The 14,453-nt window shown below is 39.2% G+C and overlaps 1 long non-coding RNA gene across 1 annotated transcript; it reads left to right on the top strand.

The window, feature by feature from the left end:
- The first annotated feature begins 7,810 nt into the window (after positions 1-7,810).
- LOC138176643 (uncharacterized) lies at positions 7,811-14,258 on the top strand. Its single transcript, XR_011172351.1, has 3 exons — positions 7,811-7,985; positions 11,446-11,511; positions 13,967-14,258. It is a non-coding gene; the product is annotated as an uncharacterized lncRNA (long non-coding RNA).
- Positions 14,259-14,453: the final 195 nt, after the last annotated feature.

Here is a 14,453-nt window from a genome sequence, read left to right as displayed (position 1 = left end):
CAGATGTTGATGCTTCAATCTCTGGTAAATGTAATTTGGTATGGATGTAATGGTTGAATAGTTGGAGGCCTGAAATGTTTCTCTCTGTATACTCTGAAGTTTGGTGTGCTGACCTTTTTCCTCTGAACTAGGTAAATGATATGTTTGATTGATTAAAGCAAGATTGTTAACCCATTTTGAGTTGCTTTCTTTTAGAAAAGCAGATCTAAGAACCAGTGTTGGCAGCCACCCTGGGGATGCTGGGGTGCTTGCTGCTACTCCCCTTCCAAAAATCAATGATCCTGTGATCCTGGAGGTCCTTTTCAGACTTGAATATAAATCTAGGACAAAGAGAAAGGCAAAAAGTGTAAGGTATCCTGCCTTATAAGTCTGGCCTTCTTAATCAACAAGCATTTATTAAAAACCCTACTATGTGCCAGGCAGTAGGCACAGTAGGAGGGGGAATGGGGCAGTGGTAGTGCTGCTAGTGCCTACCACAAAAACAAAGTAGTCTGAACTGTCAAAAAACCTACATCTATCAGGGAGACATGTAGGAAGATGCATATATGCAAAATAAATACAAAATAATTTGGGAGGGGGAGGAAGGAGGCACTGGCAGCTCGAATGATCTGGAAAGGCTGGAAAGAAACCAACTTAAGAGAAGCTGGCGCTCTCCAAAAATATCTATATCCAGCTTGCTACACTAGAGATTTTAAGAGTTTCCCCTTGGGTAAGATACAGGACTGGTTGAGCTGTATTGATCTCATGACCAATGAGAGAACTCCTTTACTGTTTTGTTTTTTTCTAGTATATTTTCTCCTACATATTCCTTCTTTGATTTTTGTTTTGCTATAAATTGGATAATGGATTTCTTGCTAAATGCTATGTGTGTTGATGGTGGAATTGGTTATTTGACAGAAAGGGGCTTCAAATCTTGGATATAAAGCATGAGGTCCTGCTCCCCCATTGAAGAAATAGCCATCAGAAGTTAAATTGAAGCTGAAAATCGTATCCATTACACTAAGAATATTTAAGGGAGCAGAAAGATATAATTCTAGTCCAATACCCTGTCTCTCAGAGGAGAGCAAAGTGACCTCTGGTCCCAACCTCCTGCTTCACTTTCTAGCAAGAATTAAAGACTCCCTTGGAGAAGTGGAGGGGAAGGAGAGTGGAGAAAAAATTAGAAACACCTATTCTGCCTCCCTTTCAGGCACAGATGCTCCCAAGTTACATTGGGATCTAGCTATCATCATATTTGTAAAGCCTTTGGGAAATCTAGAAACCTATATGAATACTAGCTATCAGCTTTATAAATCCCTCTAAACAATATTTAAAACAATGACTAATTGCCGTTCAGTTACCATAATTACCTGCTATACAGGCCACTTGGGTTCCTCTTATACAATCTCTACCCTTCACACCTGCTTTATATTCAGCAGCTGTTTAAAATTTAGGTGCTTAACTTAATTATTCAATAGAAACACTGAATATTTCCTTCTAGACCTTGAGTACTCCTAGCCTTCTGCAACTGGAAGTGCCCCCTCTCAAGTAGCCATTAACTGTTTTTTTAAGAGAGACACTCAAAATGTGCCTCTTTCTAGTTCACTCATGTAAACCCCTTCCATTTCTATGAATAAACTCTACCTTTACCCATTTGGTTTTTGAAATTCTGATCTTTTGAAAGCTTCACAAAACCTGGGTCAAATAGACTCAAGAAAATGGAGAATTCATAATGCAGGTTAAATTTAAAAGTATATCATAGGGGCTGCTAGGTGGCACAGTGAATAGAGCACTGGCCCTGTAGTCAGGAGGACCTAAGTTCAAATCTGGCCTCAGACACTTAACACAAAACTAGCCATGTGACCTTGGGCAAGTCACTTAACCCCAATTGCCCTACCTTCCCCCTCCAAAAAAGAAAAAAAAGTATATCATGTATTTTTGAAGAACCATAGATAAATATTTACCAGCACACTCCTTGGTGTAATGACTTGTCCAAGATCACATAGATTATTAGTAACAGAGCTAGGGTTGACTCAGTTTTTTTGAGTCTGAGTCCAATGCCCTTTCCCCTAGACCACACTAATGTTTCAGTGATTTCTTTCCCTGAACTGAAGCATGAAGCATCTCTCTCCATCTTTCTCTCTTTCCCCACAGATATCTATATCTATCTATCTACATATGACTCTCCTCTTTGGAGTAAAATGATGACTCATCAATACATTCCTCCATGAGTGGGGGAGTTGGCAATAAGAGCTTGGAAGTAGGAGACAAATTTTTTTTCTTCCAACTTTGAGAGAGTGCATTCCTGGCTCCACACCCACTTTTGGGAAAAACCTGGAGAGAAGAAAAGACTTTGAAAAGCAGCAGACATGTAGAGGAATTGGAACCTCAACATGCCCTTCATTTCCAGCTTGCCTCTAGAGGCTTTGTTGAATTTTTCCTTCAATAAGGTTGAGTATTTTTTCTTAGTTGAGCTGAGATGTTGCATTTCCATTGGAGAGCTCACTCATTTTGGGTCTGGCATGATCTTATCTGGATAACTTCTCTGATTTCTGTTTGCTTAGATAAATGGGTTTTTTGTCTACTTGTGATGGTATTTTGTGAAACTAGTGTAATGCCCCCTTAGGGCACACTTACCCATAGAGCTCACTCACTGAACTCACAAACCCACTGACTAGCTGGGTCTGAATAGGGTACTGCAGAGTTCTGTGGGGGCCTATCCTCCCAAACACTAACTCACAAGCCCCTACTGATGTAAAAATCAGACAATTTGCTCAGTGTCATCTTCTACAGGAAGCCTTTCCCAATCCCATTTAATTCTAATGCCTTCCTCTGTTATTAATTTCCTATTTATCCTGTATATAGCTTGTTTGTACATATTTGTCTGCTTGTCTCTCAATTAGACTCTGAGCTCCTTGAAGGCAGAGAATATCTTTTGAAAGGCTTAAAGAAGTGCTTGAAGCCACATAGTAGGCCTACCCAAATTCTTCTTTCCTTCTCCCTTTTTATATTCTCAAAGCTTAGCACAGTATCTGGAATATAATAGGTGCTTAGTAAATGCGAATTGACAGGTTGAATTACTTCTTTAGCAAAGGAAATTTATTCAAGTGGCATAGGAAGAATAGTACTACAAATAATTTCCCCCTGACATCAGGGGTACATTTTCTCACAAATATACACAGCTTGTATCTGAAGGCTTGTTTCCAGGGCTAGATAGACGACTCAGCTCAGCCTGTGCTCCCTCTTCCATGGGCAGCTACAGGCCTTTTCCTCCTTCAGCTCATGAATAGGTCGTGTCTTCTTCAGTTAATATTATTGGGATCCTTTCAGCTGGAATGCTACCAGAGTTCTTTCAAATAGAATTATGACTCTTTGTTGAGTATCCACAGAAGTTTCTTTGATTCTCAGGGCCTCAGCTCTGGGCCTTTCCCTTTTGGGAAGGTGATAGGAAAAGATTTGTCTTGCATTTTGATAAATTCAAAAGCTCCTTCCTTTCTTAAAGAAGATCACATTTCCTTAGGGTGATCAGTATTTTTCACAGGCACCCTCCCAATACTTCTTTGGAAATTTTATATAGATGAGTGACTAGTGACAATTATGTGAATGCAGTCTATATTTTGGAGGCATGTTCATTTTCTTTCTGGCTTCTTCATCTGTAGCTAAGGTATTGAAGCCATCCCTCTTTTTAGGGAGGGGAATGTCTATTTTGCACGGAAAGGCTTTCTCCTTTTACTTGCATTGTTCCTGTTTTTTTTTTCAGCTTCTACAGACTTTCTGCTTTTCTTAAAGTTAAACACTGGCCCCAGCTCCCCTTCACCCTCTTTTTCCTTAACTAGTATTTGGTGGAAAGGGCCAAATCTTCCAATATAAGGTTTAATGAATACATGACAGTTTTGACATGATTCCACAAGAAAAAGTCTAATAGAGATTGATCAGATAACTGAGGTGGCCAAAGAAAAGAACTTTCTCTGCTAATCCACTGGTTTGAGAAAGTACAATCTAGAAACCCACAGAAGCAATACATAAAGCCAATCATATTGAAATTAAAATTGAAAACGTATTATTCAAAAATCACAAAACTAAATGAGTGTAAAAGAAATTTAAACAATTAGACATTTAAATATTTTTTATGTTTGTAGCATTTATGCTTCTGAAGTTATTAAAACTTAAAGTTTCACTAAGACTTGGGACACCCTATATTTTTTCTTGTTAATGACCTCTTTCATTTATGTGCCTAATAGTGGAATCTCTGAGTCAAAGTTTGAAATTCTAGTCACTTTATTTTCAATCCCAAATTGTTTTCCAAAAAATGGTTGTACTGATTCACAGCTCCACCAACAATGTACTGGTATGCCTATCTTCCCACAACTCCTCCAATACTAACTATTCTCATCTTTTGTCTACTTTGATTTGGAGGATTCATTCTTCTGGTTATTGATAGTTTGCAATTCTTTTTTTGAGAACTCTTTGCATATATCCTTTGATCACTTATCTGTAGGGAATGTCTTAAATATGTTTTATTGATACTTGTTGTCTTTAAAATATAGTGATTTCAATACTCCCCCTTCTAAATTAAATCTTCCCTATGACAATGAAAATCAGTTCAGCAAAAACATAGTCACCATATCTGACAGTGTATACTGCGTTGTGACCCAGTATGCTGTATTGTCTTTTAGCCATTCCCTATCCCTTCTTAAGTCAAGAAATATATATCGTTATCTGTTCTCCAGGTGCTTCCTTTAAAAAAATTACTCTGACCTTTTTTTCCTTTATACTTTATTTATTTATTTTTAGTTTTCAACATTCATTTCCATAAGGTTTTGAGTTACAATTTTTTCTCCCCATCTTTTCCTGACCCACACCCCAAAATAGCAAGCTTACTAAATACCCCTTCCCCCATTCTGTTCTCTCTTACATCCTCCCTCATCACTCCCCCAACATTCTAGTAGGGCAAGATGGATTTCTATACCCCAGTGCCTGTATATCTTATTTCACAGGTGCATGTAAAAAACCAAAATTTTATTAAACATTTGTATTTAAAACTTTGAGTTCCAGATAAAAAAATTTTTTTTAAACATTTGTTTTGACCTTTTCTTTATGATCTTTTTTAGTTATGATGTATATTGTTTTCTCAGCTCTGTTCATTTCACTCTACTCAATTAATGCAAACCTTCCTTTGGTATGTACCCTGAGTTCCTTATAACCATCATTTCTTACTGCACATTAATATTTTATTACATCCACATACCATCAGTGAATTAGTCAATAAGTATTTATTATGCACCTACTTTGTACCAGGCTCCATGCTAAGTGGTGGGGATGCAATAAAGGTGAAAATAAAACAGTCCCTACCCTCTAGGAGCTGACAGTCTAATGGGGAGACAAGTAAACATTTGTGTACAAAGAAGATGCAGGATAAGGTGTAGATAATCAACAGAAGGAAGGCTCTAGAATTAAAGGGGAAAGGAAAAGGCTTCCTGTAGAAGTCGGAATTTTAACTTGGACTGTCAGATAGTAACTTTTTTTTCAGTCTTTGCTACCACAAAATGTGTTGCCGATAATGTGTTTGGGTTTTGGACCTTCAATGTACTTTTATTCATCTGAGCCCCTAGCTTCTTTCAGGACAACTCAAATGTCACTGTCCCTAGGGAGCCATTCCTGATGCCCCCCCAAGGGCTAGTGTTCTTCCTTTTAAGGTAATTTTGTGTCTGCTATATATGTATCATATGTGCCTACACATGTATGAGTTCTCCCTACCATTTAAATATAAGTTCCTTGAAAAGGGTTATTTTTCCTTTTTCTTTACTGTAAGCCCTTAACAGGATCCCTGGCACATATTGATTAAATTATTATCTTGCACTTCCTTGAGGAATATGCACAATAGTGAGATTACTGGGTCAGAAGTTGTCAATTATTTGGACACTTTTCTTGAATAATTTCCAATTCATAGATGTGCCTACCTTCTGATAGTTGCTTGATATTAACTATTTTTGTCAACTTTGCCAATTTGAATGGTGCAAGGAGAAACCTCAGTTATTCTAATTTGCATTCTTCTTTCTAATTTGAAGCATATTTTTATTTGGTCACTTTTAGCTTGCAGTTATTCATAGAAAAACAGTTCATATCCTTTGACCACTTATCTATTGGGGGAATGGCTCTTAGAGTCATATATTAAATCATTATCTATATGTTTTGAGAAACAAAACCAGCATTTAGATAGCACTTTAAGGTTTGTAAAAGAGCCTTATACATATTATCTCATCAGATCCTCACAACAAGCTTAGGGGGTATGTGCTATTATTGCCCCCCATTTTACAGATGAGGAAACTGAGGCTAATAGAGGTTAAGTGACTTTCTCAGTGGTCACACAACAAGTAAGCGTCTGAGACAAGAATTGTACAGCCAATGCTCTATCCATCATTTCACCTAGCTCTCTAAAATCAGACTTTTAACTTCTTACCCAATCTCCTCATTATAAGCTCCAAAATATGAGTCCAAAAACACAAAAAAATGTTCTTTTATGTGTTTGGTGATTTTTTAAAAAGTTTTCATGTGGTAAAGAGATATATAAGAGATAAACAAACATGTTGCTTAATAATTTTTAACCTCTTAAAAATAAAAACATTCTATGCATAGCAGTGTAGCATTTGGCCTATACAAGTTATTCCTTGATCTTGCTATCTGACCAGTTCCACATGCTCTTTTTTTTTTTTTTAAAGCAATTGGGGTTAAGTAACTTGCTCAAGGTTACATGGCCAGTTATTTTGTGTGAGTGCCAAGTATCTGAGGCCGGAACCAATCCTGGGTCTCCCGAGGCTGGGACCGGGGCTCTTACTCACTGCGCTACCTGGCCACCCCATATGCTCTTTTTTTTTTTTAAAGCTTTTACAAAGGGATATTTACTTCAAAAATGTGTCAGAAACACCCTCTACCCTCTTTCCCTCCCCTTTCTGAAGTATTTCAGTCTTGCCTGAAATAGATTCAACTTACTCAGTCCCCATATAACACTGATCTTACCAAACTCAAATGTAGCAATCGCAATGGCCTGAGTTTAGAAGGAGACTCTTTGTAGCCTGGAGAGCATTTGTCCTGGACTGTCTGCAAAAGCAGGCTCAGACTAACTATAAAATTTCCAGACACCTGTAGGTTCACCCACTTATCTTTTGAAATGTACAGATTATTCTTCTTCACATAGCAGGAAAGAACAAATACTGAGGGGAAAGGACTGAGCCCCATTGTTGCAGAGCCACATTTTGGTCTCCGATAAAAGGCCCAAGATCTCTCCCTTTACAGTGTTGTCTCTCACCAGTCTCTGAGTGAGGACTCCTACAGGTCCACCTGCACAGTCAAATAGACTCTTAAATCCTTTTCTAATCATATATTTCACTTCTACTACTTTCTACATGCAGGTCTGAATTGATAATATCTTGTAGCCTACTTATATCCACTGCTATTGCCCTTTGGGTAATATAAAATTTTGATTCTTTGGATATAGTGTTATATGACTTACAGTCTTATAGTGACATTAGATGTCGATCAGATGTGCCTTATTTCAGGGAGTAACCTGGGATTCAAATGCAATCCAGTTCATTTTTCTCCTTAATATAGGAAATGGATTTCCAAAAGCTTGTATACAAATGTTCAAATCATACCCTAAATGCAGCGTGTTTGTCATTTTCTTCCTGAATCTATAGCAATTCTATAAAGAAAGAATCTCCCTTCACCCTCATGCACCTTTCCTTCTCCATCCTTCAAGTTGTCCGCTTTGTAAATCCAGATTTCCTTGTCAGGTTTGTTTGAAGTAGTAGCATGCCTTTATTACATTGTCACACAGAAGACAATCTCCGGTCTTTCTGGTGCCCTGAATGCCTTCGTGGAGAAGAAATAAGAGCTGGAGAGCTCTCTTCTCCCCTTTGACTTGGTTTTGATCATTTGGATCCATTGAGCAAGCAAAGACAGCCTTTTCTGGGATTTGTAAGGCACTCAAAACATTTGTGACCTTTAGGGTAGGTCACAAAGTCATAGCCAGTATGTTGTTTTCTTGCTTCGTTTGTATTCTTGCTAACATATAATAATAACAACTAATAATTAATATTGCTATAGCACTTAAGGTTTTACAAAGCATTTTCATGACAACAGTCAGGTGAGGAGGGTAGCTGTGATAGTAATGGCAATTAAAGATTCCCCTGTGTTGGCTTGGTTTTCAAATTGATTGTGTTAAAACCCAGAGCTTGTTAATCCCACCTGTGGGATGGACTTGTTGATGTGAAAAGAAAGTCCTGAACTGGGAGGAGCTGGTGATGTAGATTTGGAGAGACAAGAGAGAGGCAGAAGAACTTTTTGGAAGCAGCACCTCATGGAGGCAGAGAGAGACTGAGAAGGATTGCTGAGGGCCACTTTGAATTGCCTTGGACATTTGAGACCTGCCCCCTGAGCTGCCAAGGACTGAGGAGACATGGCTGTTTTGCTGGTACTTTGTCTGTCTGTTTTGATGTTGTTTTGCCAGATTTGTCCGCTGGTGAAGGACAGTGCTATTGTTGAAGAAGTCCTGGAACCTGGCTTTTGGTTAAGAAGCCCTGAGACTGTCCTGCAGACAGAGAGTGAATACTGTCCACTGGTGAAGGACAGTGCTGTTGTTGCAGGGGTCTGGGAACCTTTCTGTTGGTTCAGAAGCCCTGAAGAAGGATTTTCTTGTATGTTTACAGAAATCCTGGGAGAGGGTTTTGCTAATGTTTTCAGGGGTTCTAGGACTGTTCTACAGATAGAGGATGAATTAATGAAGGGACTGGCAATGTATCTTGTGGCCTTGCTAAGCCTTGTCTCCCCAGGAACTAAGATTGCTGAGAACCTGCCTCTTGTCAAGATGAAGAAAAGACCTCCATTTGGGTATTAAGTGCTGTGCTTAAACTTGATGTAACTCTGGGGTAGATTCAATTGTGATCCAGGGGTGGGGAACTTTTGACCTTTTTGTGCTTTGTGATGGACCAAATGAAGGTACAGCCTAGGGGTGGAGAAGTATTTAGAACAGACTTTGTAATTGATTGAATGATTGGAAGGTCCTGGGGTGGGGTAGTACTTGGAGATTATTTAATCACACTTAGTAAATGCTGTATTTTGAATGATGTCATGTTTTGACCTTTTCTGTTCTTGGTTTGTCACTGAATAAAATGGAGAGCACCTATGCTGGTATTTTGAACCTTGGGAAGTTGCCTTTCCTTGGCATTATATTACAGTAGCCCAAGTATTATTGTCTCTGTTTTACAGATGAGACAACCGAGATCTGAGAGATTAAGAGACTTGAGAAGACTGGGTCCAAGTCAGAGTTTGAACTCAAGGGTCTGATTCCAGGGCTTTCCTGGCAGTTACTTATGCCTCACTACTTCCTAACATTACTGTGGCTATCTCCTGGGATACAGTCAAGGCCTTACATTACATAGGGTAGTTCAGATTTGATACTTTGACATAAAAATCCCTGTCACCAATCCCCTGTAGCTATTTAGGACCTGCCAACAACATTTGTTGGTGCATTTTTAATTCAGTAATTAAAGGGATGGTTTCTTTAAATCTTTCATTGAGATATTTTCAGAGAGCTCTTCTCCACAGGGAACTCAAGCCCACCTGATCCAAAGGCAGTGTGGTCTTTAAAAAAAGATTTATTATACATTTAATATTAAACATCAACAAAATCCATTAAATTTACTTTACACTACTTTTGTTTGAGTAAGTGAACTTCAACATACACGTTGTCTATTACTGTTTGCTAGTTCCTCTTGCTGAATACCCATTAGTTCTCTTTGCTGGTTCATTTCTATACATTTATCTACTTTTATGACTGGAATTCATGTACATTCTAGTCTTCGGGTTCTTACTTTTTTGGGTTTGCATTATTTCATAATACGCAGCTGGGTAGCACAGTGGATAGAGTGCTGGACTTGGTGGCAGAAAGACCAGAATTCTAATCCTAACTCTCTTATTAGTTGTGTGACCCTGGGCGGTCACTTGACTTTTCTTAGCTTCAGTTTCCTCGTTTGTAAAATGGGGATAATAATAGCATCTATCTCACAGGGCTGTGGTGAGGATCAGATGAGATAACATATGGAAAGTACTTTGTAAATTATAATGTATTCTATAAATACTAGCTAGTATTATAATCAAGCTTTCCAGATTTCTTTATGTTCTTTACGTGGGGTAATGGGGAATAAGATAATGAATTCAGTTTTGTACATGTTGAATTTAAGATGTGCATAGAACATAGTCCAAGATGTCCTACAGTCAGTTGGAGAAGTGAGACTGCAAATTAGGAGGGAGACTAGGACTGGATAAGTAGATCTGAGTGCAATGGAGCTTTGTGTATGCCCAGATTACCTAAAATGGAGGGCACACATGTGGGAGATGCCAGTGACCTGCTTCTGGGAGAAGACATTCTGCATTTACCTACCTCATGGATAAGATAGCCTCTTTCCAGGGACTGTGTAGCTAGAACAGGCTTCATTTTTAAAACTAGAAGACTAGCATGTTCTCTGTCTCTGTCTCTCTCTCATTGTCCAAGGGATGAAGATCCTATTCACCTAAAGCTTAGGCACCATGCATTGAATGGGGTCAGAGGAAGAGCTACCTTCCTCCTATCCCTGTCACAGTAGGTCCTGTGACCCTGAGAATAAGACTTGGGATTTTGGTCTGTTTCCTTCATCCTTTTGAGTTCTAGGCATAACCAGTAGAATCTCTAGACCCAGACTTGGGGCCTGGTGACCTCAGACGCAGGATTCTAGGTGGGACATTGCTGCCAGTCCATTGGAGAAGCCCTGAGAAGTCAGTTTGCTGGGACTTAGGCCCAGAGGGGCTTTGGGCTTAGAACCTGGTAGAACCAATGCTATATAGAAACTGAATTAAACTATGATTCTAAACCCCTTTCCCTCCCCAAAGACTGAAGTGACACAAGAGGGGATTATGTTCTTAAGGTGTGGGGCAGGAATTTTTGTATGTTTATTCTTGTTAAATCTTTCGAGGAAATATTCCTTTGTGAAAAATATGACTGCTTAAATAGAATTAGGGTTCTTAGGGACCCTTAGAAACATAACCAATGAACAATAGAGCAAATGGCATACATACTAGACACCCCCAAATCCCCTTAATAATGTGCAAAATCAGCCTAGTTGTGCAGATCAATCTGAAAACCTCAATGTTTAAAACCTTGCTTAAACCTTGGGAACACGTGAACCAGCCTGCAGGAGATGGCAGTAGAAATACCCTTTCATCTGTACACTTAGACATCGATGGGGGGAGGGAGGGAAAGCTGAAGGGCACAAACCTCTCCCCTTCACGAGAAACATACCACTCAGCATACTTTTTGCCTTTATATGGAAGTAGTTTATTCTTATCTATAAAGCAGTAGAGGGCAATGTAGTTTGGGAACAACCGATTGCTTGCTGCCTTGGTGTGCTAATAAAATACTTTTACTTTTTCTAGGTTTGCCTTATTGACTAAGGTGAAGCCTGAACCAATGCTGGGGTACTGAAGAATACTGGAGATGGGGTGAGATATAACACATCTGGTTTTTGGCAGTGGGGAACCAGGTTACAGGAGAATACCCTGATATCTTTAATACCTGAGATAATATTTCAATCAATCCATTGTAGACTAAATGAGAAAAGTCCTTGAAAGTCATTGGATGAACTGGTTACATTGCACAGAACTGGGAGAGGAAAAGTGGTCATTCCCTTTGGGTTGCCTATAATATATACAGCCAATTATGTAACTAAGAGAGATTTGAGTAATCACTGAGCCAGGAGAACAGTTCTGGCCAAAACGCCTAAGGAATTACTTGGGGCATGAGGAGGGGGAGGGGTGAAGAAGAGAACCTTGGCCTTAGTCTTGGTCTCTTCCTCTCCATCCCACTCTGCCATAGTGATTAAAGTTATGTATCTTGTGAACTTTGGAGGTCTGGAGAACTTGGCCTTTTTATCAGCATCCTAATAATGTCCCAGCACAGCAGAAGGGCAGCAGTGTGTGCATCCCCACACAAGGATGGACTGGACCTAATGAAAAAAGGTGGACCTAACTATGAAAAAAAGAGCAAGAAATCTACATGGTCCCTAAAGAGTTACCCCTATTCTCTATATTCTCTAATATATATATGTGTGTGTGTGTGTGTGTATATATACGTATATGTGATACATATATATACATATATATATATACACACCCTATATTCTCTAAGCTTGATCCAACTTCCACTCTTTTTTTTTTTTTTTTAAGCAATCGGGGTTAAGTAACTTGCTCAAGGTTACACGGCCAGTTATTTCTGGGTGTGGTGCTAAGTATCCGAGCCCGGGATTCGATCTCCAGGTCGTCCCAACACTGGAGCCGGTGCTCTTACTCGCTGAGCCACCTGGCCGCCCCTACCCACTCTTTTTATAAAGAAGAGAAATGTTTAACTGAGGGAGGAAAAAAAACTTGTGCGGCAAGTTTCTGATAAAGGTTCCTTGTCAGGATTTATAAGAACTTACTCAAATTTATAAGAAGAGTTCACCAACTGATAAATGGTCAAAGAATGTGAACAGGTAGTCCTCAAGGGAAGGAATCTAAGCTATCTATAACCATATGAAAAAATGCTCCAAAAAACCAAATAATTAGATGTTAGGGTTGGGCCTAACATCTCCTGTCTTGCTCCTATCTTGTTAGTGCAGATTAAATATTGAACAAAATGAGGCCCTTGTAAGTCATTCAGCAGTTAAGAAAAGGAAGTTTACTTAACCATAGCATAAAAAGATATTTGATGAGATACTCCAGAATTTAGATTAGATAGATTGCCCTTCCTTGTCTCTGAATAAAAATGAGTGTAGTCAGCAAGGCAGGGTGTGGCAGGGACTTCTCCCAATTCTGAATGATCCCATGCCACATAGGTGGGCCTTTTTATATTCTTAGATGGTTAGGGAGCAGTATCAAGAAGGCCAGAAGTTACCAGGAATAACTTGAGTGTTAATCTCTGGGTCAATTAAAACACAGCTTTGTCTCTTTTCTGGAGAAGAACACACACATGCAAACCATATACTCATACAACAATGATCTTAAATTGCATGGGGTAAAAGATTTAGGATATTGCTCCCACCATATTAGAGAAATTCAAATTAAACAACTCTATTGTTCTGATTGACAAAATTGACAAAAAAGGGAAATGACAAATGTTGGCAGGGCTGATGGAAAACAGACAAATTGATGGGAGAAAGAGTTTGGGTGGGGGAAGGCAGGGCAGAGAGGTGAACTATTCTGTATAAGCCAGTGGGTCATCTTGTGAAGCTCTGCCAGATGAGTGTTAGGGAGATAGTGTTGAGAAAGCACGTTACCCTATTAGTGACTAGCCTTCCCTCTTTGCTGACAGCTGAAATTGCTTTACCTCTTGTGCATAATTACCATTTTGAAAAGGTGAAGTCCTGAGGATCAGAGAAAATGTCTGATCTCTCTTCTTGTTGGTCACAAGACCCCTTCCCTCATTTATCCCAGTTAGGAGTGTCACTTGTAAGATTACCTGTGCCCTCCTCTTACCCTGACTTTTCAGTATTTGCAACAACCTTTATCAAATAATTCTAATTCTTGATCCTCATTACTTTAAGAAAAAATTAAGTATGGTATATGAGGGCCCATTACCTTTCACCTCCATTCCATATTATTGAATATGCCCAGAGTTGTCATTACTGGTTCCAGTGACCATGTGAGTCCTTTGGGCCTGATTCCATCTATGTAGTGGCCCAGCCCTGAAAAAAAACTTTGCATCTTAGCATAATTTTATAAACCCTGAGCAGTTCCCTGGTCAAATGGCCTCTGTCTTGGCCTTCTTGGCTTAACTCTTCCATGTAGTAAGTAATATGATCTTAGCTCTCCAGTACAAGATGATGGGGTACCCCATTGCCAACTCCACAGGGAGTTGGTAGGCTCGTGCCCAGATCCCTGGCACCCTTTTCCACTTTTGTGTTTCTTTTTTCTAAATAAGTGACTACGCATCTCTCCTGAGGTGAAAGTGTCCCTACTTGGAGGTGATCCTGTGAGTTCAAGAGGTCTGGAGGCCCTGAGAGGTTGGGAGATTGCAGTAGGGACAGGAGAAAAATCAGTTTAAGCCTGGTGGTTTTGTGTACATGGAGCAGCCTGGCAAACTGCTTTGTGTTTCCATGAGGTTTGTGTATTATATTCACCTCCATAAAATTTGTAACAGTAGTTACAAGTTAAATTATTGAATTCTATAATGATCATGCATGTTTATGAATCTTGTATGTTTAGCATTTCTTCTGTGTAGGGATAAATTGCTTGTTTCATACATGATTCACATTGAGTATCGTTTTTACTTTCTCCTTTTTGTAAGAGGTCCTAGATATGAACATAAGTAAAATCATCCCTTGGTGGTTCCAGGATAGTGTGATTAATAATACAAAGAGAGTGAAAACAGGGATCCTCATTCCTCTCCTTAGAGGTAATTTTCCCCA

Source organism: Petaurus breviceps, unplaced genomic scaffold (genome assembly GCF_028583685.1).
Source record: "Petaurus breviceps papuanus isolate PSGF00001 unplaced genomic scaffold, PetGlider_PUasm1.0 90058, whole genome shotgun sequence".
Taxonomy (NCBI): Eukaryota; Metazoa; Chordata; class Mammalia; order Diprotodontia; family Petauridae; genus Petaurus; species Petaurus breviceps.
Note: the sequence above shows the minus strand (reverse complement) of the source record. Positions and strands in the feature narration are given on the sequence as shown.